This window comes from Trichoplusia ni, chromosome 21 (genome assembly GCF_003590095.1).
Source record: "Trichoplusia ni isolate ovarian cell line Hi5 chromosome 21, tn1, whole genome shotgun sequence".
NCBI lineage: Eukaryota > Metazoa > Arthropoda > Insecta > Lepidoptera > Noctuidae > Trichoplusia > Trichoplusia ni.
The window spans coordinates 7,028,808-7,044,704 of NC_039498.1; the positions used below are offsets into that span (position 1 = coordinate 7,028,808).

General features: G+C 33.9%; 1 protein-coding gene across 3 annotated transcripts in view; it reads right to left on the reverse strand.

The window, feature by feature from the left end:
• The window catches only part of LOC113504117 (proteoglycan 4), a 56,202-nt gene that overhangs the window by 21,466 nt on the left and 18,839 nt on the right, over positions 1-15,897 (reverse strand). The window contains exons 1-2 of one of the 3 annotated variants that reach the window (XM_026886243.1): positions 11,774-14,203; positions 9,478-9,576 (exon numbers count right to left, since the gene is read on the reverse strand). The gene's annotated coding sequence lies outside the window, so the exon portion shown is untranslated. Of the gene's footprint in view, positions 1-9,477; positions 9,589-11,773; positions 14,204-15,897 lie in introns of those variants that run through there. The other 2 variants (XM_026886245.1, XM_026886244.1) reach the window with 2 other exon arrangements.

Below are 15,897 nucleotides of genomic sequence, written 5' to 3' on the forward strand. Positions count from 1 at the left end.
ATGAATTGACTGGAATATAAACAAAATCTATTTAGTCAGTAAGTTAGGCAAAAATAATATAAGATACTTGTTACAAGACCGAATTCCGAACACCACGCTGCGTTCCAAAACTGGGATTATAGACGTCGGCAAAAAGGCTGCGAGGCTAAAATGGGATTGGGCGGGTCATGTTAGCCGCATGGAAAGCAATCGTTGGGCCAAAGTCACCACACTATGGGAGCCAACGGATGGACGGCGTCGTCGTGGGCGACCTAGGAAGCGGTGGCGAGACGACCTTAACGCTTACCGCGCAGGCTGGTTCCATGCGGCCCAGAATAGAGAGTCGTGGAAGGATTTGGTTGAGGCCTTTGCCCAGCAGTGGGACACAGTGGGCTAGAGAAAAAAAAAAAACTTGTGTGACAATTAAAGCTGAGGTAGCTATAACTGCACAAGTTGATCGATCACAGGTTAAACTATGCTCGACACGGTCGGACCGTGGATGGGTGACAGTCTATATCATAACGAGTTTTTTTCGGAAGGCAGGTTAAATTGTGGGTCCCGGCTGTTATTCATACATCTTTAAAAGTCGTTACGTGTAGTCAGAAGCTAGAAAGTCTGACAACCAGTCTAACTAAGGGGTATCGTGTTGCCCAGGTAACTGGGTTAAGGAGGTCAGATAGGCAGTCGGTCCTTGTAAAACACTGGTACTTAGCTGAATCCGGTTAGACTGGAAGCCGACCCCAACATAGTTGGGACAAGGCTACGCTGATGACGGTGAAATTATACTATTAACCCTAATTCGATCTACACCCCACGTCAAACTTGATGATTCCTATTCCATTTCCCCTCTCTTTCTTTACATATCGCCATTTCTTTTCATCCCCATCTTAAAACCTCTTTTTCAATAACAATATTATTGCCTAACTATTTAATACTATACAACAATAAGCTATTAATTTAACAAATAACAAGTGACTGTAACATGGACTACCGTTACTGCGTCTTGACCGACTTTACAGAGAGAGGTTATGTAACAAACGTTATATTCACAGATGATTTTGTCTGCGTTAAAACCTGTTTAACATATGGACTTTGTTTTACCTGAATATAAGAAGAAATTAGGTTTTTTGGTGCTTTTTTTTCGGGTTGCATACTAAAGGGTTAAAACAGTTGTGTGTTCGTTTGTTACTGGGCTGTATCTCATGAACTATGACAGCTAGATGGTTGATTTAAACAGATAATGTACTTTTGTAGTTACTATGACAAAATGAGGTTAAGCGATAGTTATTACGGTTAAAATTGTAAAGGTTAGTTAACTTCGATTTTGTTTTCATTGCCTTGCTGCAAAAGTTCGCCAGATGCATCCTGCTGACAAACAGATGAAACCTGGTTTTAGGACTCATTACGTCCCAGAATAATTCAAAAACGACTTGGGATTTTGCGGGCTTTGACGCTTTGTAAATAATATCTTCATATAGTTTATCTAGTATTTAGTTTATCTACATTAGTGTAATATAGTTTTAAAAAAATAATATTGTGTAGACGTCATTATAAAATTGATTACTAAATTCCCCTTCGATTATCTTTATTAGACTTCACGAGTATGGCAACACGATACAAAATTATAAAGTACGTTTTAAATAGGTACCAATATAACAAGAGCGAAAGTTCACTATTCTCATGTCAATTTAGCCAACGTAAGAAAACATTGACACCGGTTGCGTGCTCAGGTGATAATTGTTACGGCGTACGACCTCCTTACCTATAAACTTCTTTTAAACAAATGTCGAATGTGATTAAGTGACACTTGAATTAAGCATTAAACAACCGACTTTAAAAAGATGGAGGTTGTCAATTCGTCAGGATTTTGCGTTTTTCATGTTTTTTATTTTTAATTTTTTTTAGCGTATGAATGGATTTTGTTGATTTTTGTTTTTATTTTGCGTGAATTAGCTGTCATTTGGTTTCAAAATTTCATCTAGTTTGGCTTAGTAGTTTTATCATCTAAATCAAAAATCAAAATTAATTTATTCAAATTAGGCTACTAAGTAGCACTTTTTGAAGGTCAAGTTACATTGGACAGCACCCAGTTTCGCCCACCCATCTTCATCATTCCCCTGCCCTTATCCCAATATTTGGGGTCGGCGCATTAAGTCTTTTTCTTCCACACCTTTCTATTCGACGTCATCTCAGAAGAAAAATGTTTTATATTTGAAGTAATATGTTTTTGTTGTTGGAAAAATTTATATAAGGATAAACAGAATCCTCTTTTGTATCATTGCCCCTGGGCCCTGGGCGAAAGACACATGCACAGAGACATCCAGACTCAGGACCAGCATTTATGGATCGAACCCTAGGTTTGTCGTGGTGAACTTAACCACTAGGCTATCTGTGCAGCCAACTTATCATCATTCAACCTTTTTCCAACTATGTTGGGGTCGGCTTCCAGTCTCACCGGATTCAGGTAAGTACCAGTGTTTTACAAGGAGCGACTGCCTATCTGACCTCCTCAACCCAGTTACCTGGGCAACACGATACAATAATATTTATTTTAGTTATCTTAGTATCGTTTAGCCTCTATAATAATATTACATTAACTTATCAAACAACATATCACCAACTCTGATCGCCTTGCTGTTCCGCTTATGTCACACACACAAAACTAGTTTTAACAAATTAGAAACTGGTTCATATTAATCGCCGTTTAATAATAATCATGTAAGCGTGTGATTTTTTTGATGGCATTTTTAGATGCAGATCTTTTTCTTAATTTAGATTGGACACTGCAAACTTTGGTGGGAGTTTTCAATGCTAGTTGCTGTGATCATATGAGGATTAACTGGGTATGTAAGAGAATAGAGTCATCATCATCATCATCATCATCATCATCAGCCTTTAGTAGTCCACTGCTGGACATAGGCCTCCCCCAATGTGCGCCATAGCGCCCTGTCTTCGGCTTGCCGCATCCAGCATCCGCCTGCAGTCTTTCGCAAGTCCTATTCCCACCTGGCCAATGGGCGTACTACACTACGTTTGCCGAGTCGCGGTCTCCACTCAAGAACTCGTTTAATCCATCGGTTTTCTCTGAAGGATAGGATTCGTAACGAATACATCCGACAGAGAACTAAAGTCATCGACGTAGCTCTTAGAATTAGCAATCTGAAGTGGCAGTGGGCCGGCCATATCTCGCGGAGAACCGATAACCGATGGAGTAAACGAGAGAATAGAGTAAGAGAAGAAATATTTTTCCCCGTTTTTGCCACATTTTCCATTGTATCTTCGCTCCTATTAGTTGCAGCGTAATGTTATATAGCCTACAACTAGAATTTTTCAATTTGAACCAGTATTTCCTGTAGTATTTCCAAACAAACTCTTCAGCTTTATATATTAGTATAGAATATAGATATAGACCCAGCGACTCAACTTGCTATAAATCGATGCCACGGGAAGATTACGGGGAACATTATATTTTCGTCGCAGAACATTCTAGTCACACACATTTGGGGACAAAATCTAGCTAATACGTTCTCTAGTTCTTGCTCAAATGACCTAACATTACATAACAACATTTAATGGGCACACTGAGAACATTACGTACTATGCTGTAATATCATTTGACAATGTAATTCTTTAGAGTATTGATAGGTTAAGCATGACTTCGAGAATACGGATAGCCGAGTGGTAGAATTCAGATGCAAATTAAATGCGAGGGAAGTGTTGAACTAAAATAAGCATACTTATTTATTAATAAATTAAAAAGATTCCTTGTATTAAAGGTATATTATACTGTAAAGGAGTTTCCGGATGATAAAACAATCGTAAATTTAAATCACCCTGCCTAAACAAACCATAATAAAAGTAACAACTATTATTAATATTATACAATTATTATTAATTATTATTTATGGCAATATTAATTTTTCTGAATTATTCTGCCCTCTGCCTCCCTCCTATATTTTTTGCGTGCCCAACAGGGTCCATGTTGAACTGCTATTTATTTTCTACCATCTCTGTAACATATGGAATGCAATAAATGATTGAGTATTGAGTTGTTGGTGCTATCCCCGCGTTGAACAAGCATTTGTGTGATGTAATGTTTGTCCTGAGTCTGGGTGTCTCTGTGCATGTGATTTGAATGTTTGTGAATGCCTCCGCGACAGAAGGATTATTTTACTTAGTGAGAGAGTCGATTAAAATATATTGTTGCTTTTAAAGATTACAGTAAAGGTTAAATTATACTATTATTTATCTGACATGATTATATAATGCATGGTCTTCATTAAAATTAAAACATACATAGAGAGAATCAAAGTGATGTTTTTTATGAAATCACCACGCCAAACAAACTGTGAGTGACGCGACATAGGATAAGTATTTGTGTGATAAACGAATGCTTTTCCTGAGTCTGGGTGTCTTTGTGCATGTGACTTGTAAGGAAACCCTTAGTTTAAGTATCTTTTTTTAATACAGCAACTTTTTGATGCAGCATAAAAGCATAATAATAATATTGGTCTGTCTTTCTAAGGCTTTTGACCCCTGTCTCATTATAATTCTAGTGTTTCCAGATATTTATATTTGTACCTGAGTGCGGTCGTGGCGACAGTCAGGTGAATGCACCTATTATCGTCCCGACATGTTTAAATTATAAATATACTTATTTTATTGGATATTAATTAAATGAAGTTGGTTAGTGTATCGTGTTTAGTTTTCATTTTGTTAATTAAATTAATAACAAAATCAATCAAATCAATTATATTTTTGAGCCGTTTGTTTTTGAAACGTTCGGGACCTGGGGACCAGATGCACGAGTTCTTTATAAAGAACTCGCAAAGAGTTTGCTCGACTCTACACGTGATCAGAAGGCTGGTTTACATTTTGCTCAAAGAATTAGCATTGCCATACAATGTGGCAATGCAGCCAGCCTTCTGGGTACGTTTCCCGATTTTGGCATCGATGAAGATGTCTTTTTGACGCATTGCAAACTATGTAACTTTTGCATTGTGTCTTGATATAGTTTTAAAAATGAAACTATTAAGATTATTGTATAAATATTTTTAAGTTGATGTAAAATAAATTGAAACTAATCAATGAATGAACAAAACGCGATCAAAGGAAAGTGGTTCGTCACGGCTGGGTGGCGCGCGCAGCACACGCGGAGCATTACAGTGGGGAAACGAAGAAAAAATAGAAATTGTGCGTTTTACACACGTTCATATGTGTTCGGTGTGATGTACTTTGAATATTACTTTGTATGTTAGTTTGAATGATTGAAAACTTTTATTACAATAATACTTCTAGTATTATTGTAATAAAAGTTTTCAGTCCATGCATGGATTTCAAAATCAAAAGTTATTTATTCAAATTAGGCTACTAAGTAGCACTTTTTGAAGGTTTCGCTCACCCTTCACCACTTCCTAAGTGCTATATTTGTATGTATAAGGTGAAGATTTTATCTTAACGCATGCAAGGTACTAATGTTTTTCCTTCATAACTATTGAAAAACAGCTCTGAAACTGGCAGCGTTGGAGAAAACCTGAAATCGCCAACCCGCAATGTTCTAGCGTGGAGATCGTTGCTCAAATCGTTTCCATATGAGTCAAGGCTTTTGCCCAGCAGTGGGACGTTTATAAGCTGGTATTATTATTATAACTTTCGAGAGGATTATCAAATATTAATTCAATAATAGTTTACTCACGCTTATTTAATGGGATCACAGACAGCTCATGATTAATACTGTAATAAAGTTTATGAAAATTTCAGTATTGGACGTAACTGTCAAGAAAATGAGTTAAGAATTAATGCAACTAAAGTACTAAAAGATGTTTTTTTTTTAATATAACATTTTGCTACGCCAACAGTACCGTATTTTATAAGTAAATTCAAAACAACTGTGGAAATATTTTAACCAATACAAACGAAAAAAAACACCTAAAATAAATTCCTCAACCGGCAACAGTCTCCTTCACCCTACAATGTTTTATTGCATTTCTTTGTTTATTTCAAAACGCCATAAGAATATAAATTAGATAATTCTAGGTATTTGCAGACAAAGGGTTTTTATTGACTTATTATTACGACTGTCTTTTAAAGGGATAGGCAGAATATAATGTATTCAGTATAGCCAGAAGTAGCTGATTCCGTTGTCTGAGGTTTAAAATATGTTTTATTGTAGAATTAATTTATCTAAAAACTAACTGTTGCCCGCAATTTCGTCCGCGTGGTTAGAATATATAAGATATGATTTATATCTGCCCTGTTTTTTCCACATTTTCCATTGTATTTTCGCTCCTATTAGTCGCAGCGTGATGGTTTATAACCTAAAACCCTAAAGCCTAAAACATTCCTCGATGAATGGTCTATTCAATACAAAATAATTTTTCAATTTGACCTAGTAGTTCCTGAGATTAGGGCGTTCAAACAAACAAACTCTTCAGCTTTATATATTAGTATAGATATAGATAAAATTAATATGTATATTGTCTAGGTTCAATGAACACACTTGTATGCTCTTGAGGTTGCAGGTTCGAGCTCCAAGTAGGTAAGTACCAATTTGACTTTTTATAATGGTACAAGATATTGGCCGCGACTTCACACACACCATGACACTGCTTCATATCTTGGTTTTTGTAACATTTTTCATTGCTGCTTTGTTCCTATGGATGATAGCGTGATGGCATATAGATTTTGTACTTTTAAAAAAAAATGAGTTTTTTTTATCGGTTCAGTAGTTTCAGAGCATATACGATACAAACCAAAAAAATCTCTTGCTAAAATTACTAAACGTTAATTTAGTTTGACGTAAATCATTGAAAACGAGTTTATGTGATAACATATGTGTTAAAATGTGTAATGGTCGTGTATTGAGAAACCAGTGGGGCCGGTTCGAATCGGGGCAAGGCATTTCATATGGTCGGTAGCATATTGTTTTACCGACTTCAACAAAAAGGTGTATAATGTAGAACTTAAGAGGTACTTAAATTAAACTGTACATTATTTTCTTTCAAGTAGATATTTTTCAAGCATTTTTAAAACGTTTATATTAACGACACTACTTGCGTTTTTTCAAAATGCCTCATTCTAATGGAGAAGAACCAGCAATTACAGGTATCATTTTATAGAAACGTCTTTATTGAAGTTAAAATTTCTAGGTTACACCAGTGTTATTTTTAATTTATATTCCAAAAGTAAGATAATTACAATATTCGTTCATTCATTTTAAATAGAAACTAAGAAACCACAAATGGACACGAATGGATACGATGTTTAATACAAGACTTAATGTACTAAAATTGCATCAAAATCAGTGTATTAATTTCATAGCTATAAATAGTTAGATCGACACACATCACATATACTTAAAGTGTATGGTTTTTTATGGTTAAAAAAAATAAACAGGAATACATTACAACATAAAAAGCAGGAAAATGAAATTACAAAATAAGATGTCCAAATATTACACAACGGAATCGATTTAAATCGATTAAGTATAGTCAAATCGACAACTTTCAAATGATTTACAACACTAACTGCTAAATCGATTAAAAATGTTGACTTTACGAACGCTGTTAGTCTCAGTCTTGTGAGAAAGTCACATTAAAGGTTGTTTTACAATAAAATTGTTATTAACTATATTTTCCCGAGACTCCGTTTGAGATTTTGTAATATTAAACTTCTGTTCTCTCATTTACATAATTTAGTGTTCGGAGTTTATGTTTTGTGACGATGACTTAGTTATAATCTTTCTGATATATTAAATTCTCGTGTCACGGTGTACGTAATTGAACTGCTCCGAAACGGCTCGACCGTTCTTTATGTTTTGTGTTCATATTGGGTAGGTCTGCGAATCGGAAAACACCTATTTTTCATTCGTATAAAAGATTTTCTGCACCATATCAAAACTATGTTTGCTGTGTCAGCTAGTGTTAATATATAAATTACTTATCACATTGTTTGTCTGTGATGGACTCCTAAACTACTAAACCGATTTTGATCAAATTTCAACAGCGTGTAGTGTTTAATAAAATTCGAATAATAAAAAATCTATCACCATACGAACCCTATACATATTTTTTTCTTTTCCCCCTTAATAACCAAACACCCTGTATTACAAAAACAATACAGGGTGTTCAGATAACGGTTTTAATTAAATATTCATGTCGCCTCTCTCTCGCAACTCTTTATAAGGATTGTGCAACATTACCTCCCATTTTTAGAGTAGGTTACACACTGACCCGTCGATATAGGGTCAGGGACCTTGTACCTTCAAAATTGTACTACTTTCTTCTATTAATGACATAGTTTTTAATTGTCTTTGATGTATTGTGCATTCGGTATCGACATTTTAATTTGCCGTAGCATATACAACATATTAAGTGTTTTTTTTTTTTCAAAAGAATCAAAGATGTAACTGTTCTGAATAAAAATAAAATGTGAAGTGCTTTTTGGATTTTATTTTTTGGTTAAATAATTAAAGAAATTAATTTATTATTTATTCGAACAAGTATTATAAACTAAAAAAACATTAACTTTTTCAACATAATATTCAATTCATTTCATAAAAAAATATTTCGGTATTTTCAAATATTAAGTACTAACTACACAAAAATTATGAATCGAGAGTTACCTCCTTTCCACGTCGGTATAAAATCTAAAGCATCTACCATCATATTTTTAAACAAGCAGTTGCCCGCGACTTCGTGCGCGTGGTTTGAAGATATAAGTTAGGAATTTTTGAACGGAAGCCCTCGAAGATAAACAGTTCCCTGTTTCTTCCACATTTTCCATTGTATCTTCGCTCCTATTAATCGCAGCGTGATGGTATATAGCCTAAAACCTTTCTCGATCAATGGTCTATTCAACACAAAAATATTTTTTCAATTTAAACCAGTAGTTCCTGAGATTAGCGCATTCAAACAAACAAACAAACTCTTCAGCTTTATATATTAGTATAGAGTATAGATTAGCATTCACATGTTGAACCATCAAACTAAAGTTATTTGAACTGCCACGTATTATGTTATATTAATAACAGTGCCCCAAGCGATGCCGGTTGCTTCAAGTGTGTTATAACTATAATTGTACTGACCTACATGTAAAATTTAATATACAGAGAGTGTGTTTGTACATCTGTTTGTAAGTTTAATGATTAATTGATTGTTTTGAGGTTTTGGAATATTGTTTTTTTTTGTATATTTGGTCATATTGCTGGACAAAAGCCCATAATACTATTATAAAAAATGTTATATTTCTATTTGTGTATCATAATAATTTTATTACATTTGAATATTTCGTGTGGACGTAACATTTACTGCAAAGCCATTATCAAAACGCATAATTAAATAACCTAATTTAAGATGCGGTCATAAAAGCTCAGTTTTATTAGATATAATTTGAACCAGATATCAAAAGAGCGCTAAGACACTCTATCGACATTTTTAAACAAATTTAATGAAAAAAAATTACATTACAACAATTAAAGTGAGAGATAAAAAAACTTACCAAAAACTCCGTTCAGCAAAAAAAAATAACACAAAATGTCACTTTTTTATAACATATATTATGTCACTTCACCAAACACTTTGAATTCACATCTCTGTTCTAAAAATAAAACTGTTTATTATCCAAAATAAAAATCGTAATAATAGAAAATTATATAAATAATAATTGCGTAGAATGCAAATTTAAAATATAAATGAAAAATGTCTTTAACGTAAGAAAGGAGTTGATGGGTAAAACCCTTTTTCTGTTCAATATTATTATGCATTTATTTTTAGAAAAATAAATTTTAATTCTATTCTGGAAATTAAAATTCTGTTTTTGTATGGAATTGGGTATTTGACTATTATTAATATGTTTTTTTAAGCTTGGGGTCGTCTTCCAGTTCAACCAAATGCAATTAGGACAAGTGTTTTACAAGGACTGACTGATTTTGACATTTTAAGATCACATTCTGTAATAAAAAAAAAATTATTAACCCAGTTGAACCCACCGTTCGTTAAAATAAAGACAGCTACCCTCATTTTTTAATTTTATTTAACCAAGTTAAATATTTTTTAGAAACTTTAGCCAATGACTCTTAATTATAGTACAATAAGTGATTTGATTGTTTTTTAAAGACTAACTTAGAGAAAGTCTTGAATCTATCTGATATTATCAGCTCCCAATAAGGAAATTCTCCTACATTTTCTAATTGGTTGGTCTCTCCCCAACAGTGGGCATTACTGGCCTGTTGGTTTAGTGGTTAGGGACCCTGACTGCTATACCGGAGGTCGTGGGTTCGATTCCCACCCAGGACAATTAATGTTTGTATGATGAGCACGATCATTTGTTGTGTCTGGGTGTAATTTATCTATAATATGTATGTATTTAGAAATATAAGTATGTTTATCAGTTGTCTAGTACTCATAATACAAGCTTTGGTTAGTCTGAGGCTAGACGGCGTTTAAAAAAAATGACAAGCCAACATTTTAGAGGAAATAAAAAGTCAAATACCCAATTGTTCGTTTTGTATGTATGTGTTTTATGGTCTCATACAATGCTGAGAATTAAGGTTGCAGATTGTATGAAAGGTCATTTTAATTCGATTCTCTTGCTATTGTCGTGTTTACGTAATATAATTATTATTGTAAAATCTTTATGTAATAAAAAGGGCATTATTATTCTTTGCGAAGTGTACCTTTCTATAACATTAAAGTTCATTGCTTGTTTTGTTCGTTTTACGTTTATTTTTAAATCTTTTGAACAGGTTATGTATGTAGAAATGTTTTTATTATTGTTTGGTCTGTTTTTTTTGTTATAAGAGAAATTTTATGTCATGATTTTATTTGTAACATTCCGTTTTTAATAATAGAATATTTTGTTCAATAATGAATAAAAATCGAAACAAATCAGGCTAACCCTGGTTAGAACCGCTTTAAACATTAAATACAATATGAAAAAAATAACCTTTCAAGACCTTTAAGTGAAGATGTTTTCATATTGGCCCATAAGGTGTAAAAAAAAGAAAAAAAAATAGATTTTAAGGTCTTTGTCAAGTGAGATAAGTCATAAGTATTTCGTAACATAAGTTAAAACTATTTCAAGGAAAAAAAGACTTCATTCCACTAACATTAAGGTTAATTATCGATCGTCTTTAATTTCGCAATGTTTCGAAAAAAAAATGGAAATCCCGAAGCGAATATTATTGAATGCGTAATCCCTATCATAACATGTATAATATGCATAAAGCAGATTTCGCAATTTTTATCAAGAGACCTTAAACTAAAACCTTAAATGTCATTAAGAGTTTATTTCGACCACATAACCCTTTCAAGCTGTGTTTAGGTATGTTTCATAAATAATTAAATTTAACTGAATATTGTATTCTAAATGTGTTTTAGTAGTACATCAATTAAGTATAGTTACTTTATTTACGAAAAGAATTCTGGTAGGTATATCATTCGATCAAAGGAATTTTTATAATTTACTCGACTTGGCTTAGAGCCTCTAAACGCCAGTTTGAAAATATATGTCGTTTTTTTGGCTCAAATTATACAAATGCTACCACTGAAAAAACAATACCTGACTTAGCCCAATTTATTACCGTACTCCCTAAACGCAATTTCAAAACATAAATTAATATTAAAAAAAAGTTTTACATTGCAATTGGTGCTTTAAAAACAAAAACATGAACATTCACAATCTTGCAAACTCAAGTCTCACGAATGCAAATAAACTAGAAAACCGCACAACACATACTTACAAACCAAATATAAAAAGACACTGTATCAAATTCACACAAAAGAAAAAAAAGTACCTTCTTAAAAACCCACTTACTGAACACAAAAAAAAAACTAAATAAAAAAAGCACAAACGCGTTTTTAATTTTAGTTTAAAATAAAAATAAGAATTCGTGTGGAATCGGCGCGTGCGCAACTCGGACTGGTAAAATGTCGCTAACGTCGCGTGGAGGGGACTCCGTTGCGCATGAGTTTGGTAACACAGCGGACAAACATTCAAGGTTTGTTGGCTGTGCAAATATGAACATTAAACACCAATCTAAATTGAACTTTAACTTAAGCAGTCAAGGTGCATTTTCAATTGTTTTAAACATGCGATTTTTTACTCAAACATGGTGATTGTCAATCACAAATGTTTGATCAAAAGTTGGTCGAAGTTTATGAATAAAGTTGGCATTGGTGTATTGGTTAAGGTATGTCTGTTTTAGGCTTGACTAGAACATTACAACACTTGCAATTTGTTGGAACTAGTAAAGTAACATGTTATAGGCTTTTTACTATCCATTGAATATAATTTAACTAGCTGTTGTCCGCGACTGCGCCCGGGTGGATAACGGTTATCATTTTGAAGAATCGTCCTTTTGTATCAACTGGTTAAGAAGTACCGTATAGAGTAATTTTTGCCTGAAGTATATGTGACTGAAGACTGTAATCTATCTCTGTGCTAACTTTCATCAAAATCTATTCAGTAGTTTTTGTGTGAAAGAGTAACAAACATGCGCCCATTTTCACAAAATTTTGTATTTGTAAAGTGGTGGTCCTGCGTTTGAATCCAACCCGCACCTTGTGTATAAAAGTCCATGCATAGAACCGCAATGCCACTACGACGGTAAACTCAGTATGTTCGTTAGTTTAGTAGATTGGAGCGCCGATAAACAAACTTACAAAAAATAAAAAGTCCCTCTTTATCCTGAATTCAATTCGAAAGCCTTGTGCATATGAATTCGGTTATTGAACCCATTTGCCAGCAGAGCCTGGTCTATTTGAAACATTATATTATTATAAGTGAGTATTTTTTTACATTGACGTTACAAAAAAGAGTCAAACCGTTTCAAATCAAATCTTATCAATTCAGCCTATACATATAGGTCCGCTGCTGGTTATACCATAACCTGTTAATCGTATTATAATATCAATCATATTTAAAAAATACTCATACATAACAACTACTGATTCTTGCAGTTTGAAAGGGTATTCCTTCCACCATTGCAAGTCCAACTTGAAGAAAATCTGGTAAGCCTTAAATCTGTCTACGGTTCGTTATGAAAAAAGTAAAAACGGGACCCTATTATTGAGTCATTGTCGTCAGACGTTAGCCAACATTTTATTCGTCGTACCTATGATAGCTAGACAGTTAAAAGTTTCAGAAATATTGTGTTTGTCAACCCTATTATAGGAACAAATACTAATAATAAAATGAACCACTGACCCACAAATTTGATTTCTCATGCAACCGATTCGTACGGAACCCTTATTCCTGAATTTGAATGAATTTGAAAACCCTCTGAGCGCGACGCGGACGTGTCGCGTTCTCGACCCCGCGTAGGACAATCATTTATTTGATCCACGAATGCTTGTCCTGAGTCTGAGTGTACTTGTGCATGTGGCTTAAATGTTTGTGAAAATCTCGCGAAACAAGCTTTAAATTCTTTTATGCGGGAGTCTTTAAAAAAGATTTTAAATAACATCTTTAACTAATCCTTAGTCTAAACACGTTAAAACTAAAACGTCACACTTTTACGTAAGTTTAACCTCAAAAACATTATGCCCGGTCTCACCTACTTCCATACAATGACCACACGAATATATGGTTTCCATTACAAGTCATATTCCTTTACATAATGATTGCTTAATGTGGTGACCCTACTGTAGGCTGCGCAGGCGCATAGCAACGTGCGTGAAATCGACAAGTTACATTGCGTCGATAGTTCTTATTGTAATCGTTATGATTATTGTTTTAATATAGATTTTTAGTTTTAAATAGATAATTTGGTTGAGTTTTTATTGTGATTGTTTTTATGTTGAGTAAAATGTGTGCGGTTTGGTTGATTTGCGAAAATGATTCTTATGTCATTGGAATAGAGACTAGTATTGAATGATGAAATTAATGTAATTTTTTGTTTTTTTCTTGCCTGAAAGACTGTGGGTTGTCGAAGTTTCTTTAAAAATGTATTTGGTAAATTCGTGTTGTCTATTTCACTGTGTCCCACTGCTGGGCAAAGGAATGCCCAAAACCCAAATTGGCTATAATATACGGTCTTATTATTCTAAGATATTACTGGCTAACGTTGAAGATAATGAACGAATAAACTAAAAACTGGTTAATTGCGAGTCCAACGCGCGATACTAAGGGTTCCGTACGAATAAGCTAAAGGAAAACAAAATTGCAAAGAAAAAACGATATTCGCTATTTGAGTACATAACCCTAAATACCAAAAAAACATTTAACCAAACCAGGCCGTTAAAACGAATCAATCGTGTGGAAAACTGAAATATTTCATGAATAACTTCCGCCGGAAATTAGTTTACAGCTTAAAGGAAACTCTTCAGGAAGGGTACAACCGTTGCATGAACACCAAAAGGAAGTATTGTTAACGTGTGTATGATTGGTTCGAATCCATGCAATAATTTACGACTTTATAATTAAAGACTGAACGAATTTGTATGGAAACAGTTTTTTAATTGTCACTTCCTTGTTAATTAAGTAATTTGATTTTGTTTTGTCTGTAAGTTTAATTTTTAAGTTATTGTAATAATTGTGATAGCTAAACAGTTGAAATTTATATAAATGATGTATTAATTTTTAATTAAGGGGCGCACGTGGCCGGAACTTGCACAAAATAGAGAAGTGTGGAAGAGTAAGGGGGAGGCCTTTGCCCAGCAGTGGGATCTAAAGCAGGCTACATAAAATTAATTTTGAAACTGTTATAACAAATATATGTCAAGTCTAGCTATTGTCCGTGGGCTCGCCCGCAATAAATAAAAAAATGACCCCACGGGAAATGGGAGTTATACCCACGGGTTATAAACTATCCTATGTGTTAGTCTTGGTTGTAAACTATATGTGTACGAAGTTTCGTCTAAATCCGTTTAGTGGTTTTTACGTGAAAGAGGAACAAACATACATACAAACTTTCGTGTTTATAATATTAGAAGGATTAAAGGCATATTGTTTTGTTGCATGCGACTTTAATTATTAATATAAAATTTATCTATATATCTATACTAATATATAAAGCTGAAGAGTTTGTTTGTTTGTTTGTTTGAACGCGCTAATCTCAGAAACTACGGGTCCAAATTGAAAAATTCTTTTTGTGTTGAATACACCATTCATCGAGGAAGGCTTTAGGCTATAAACCATCACGCTGCAACTAATAGGAGCGAAGATACAAAGGAAAATGTGGAAAAACAGGGCAGGTATAAATCATAACTTATATCTTCTACCCACGGGGACGAAGTCGCGGGCAACAGCTAGTTTTTTATAAGAAGGAATAGTAAGAATCTTATCCTTGATTCTTCTTTCGTTTTATATTCTCCGCCATTTCCTTCTTTTCGTATTGTTGATGTACAACCTGGTGTCAGAGTTTTTAAGCCGTCTCTAATTTTCTGATGTGACTTAACACACATTTGGAAAATTCCTGGTGTGCTGGTTTCCTCAAGTTTTCCTTCAACGTTTTTAGCAAGTGATAATTATTTATTAAGTGCTTATTTTCCGAAATTAATCATCACCTGCTCTTATCCCAATTACTTTATTTGGGGTCGGCGCAACATGTCTTCTTCTTCCATACCTTTCTATCTGACGTCCTCTCACAAGAAACACTCTTTGCAGCCATGTCGTTTTTCACAATCCATCCTTTGTTTCCTTGGTACTTTCGTTCTCTTTCACTATATCTATCCACATTTATACACATTTAAATTCCGAAATATACAATCCAAAAATACATTACCGCGTACTGGGATTTGATCCTACGACCATTAACTTGGCAGTCCAGCAGTCCACAAAGCTATCACTGCTTTTGATACTCTGCCTACCTTATTAAGCGAATCCGTCGTTATACTAAATATTCTAGCGCTGTTCTCGAGAAAGTCCAATTGTGTGTATAATTAGATTCTGTTAAGCAGATTATCAGCAATAAAATGA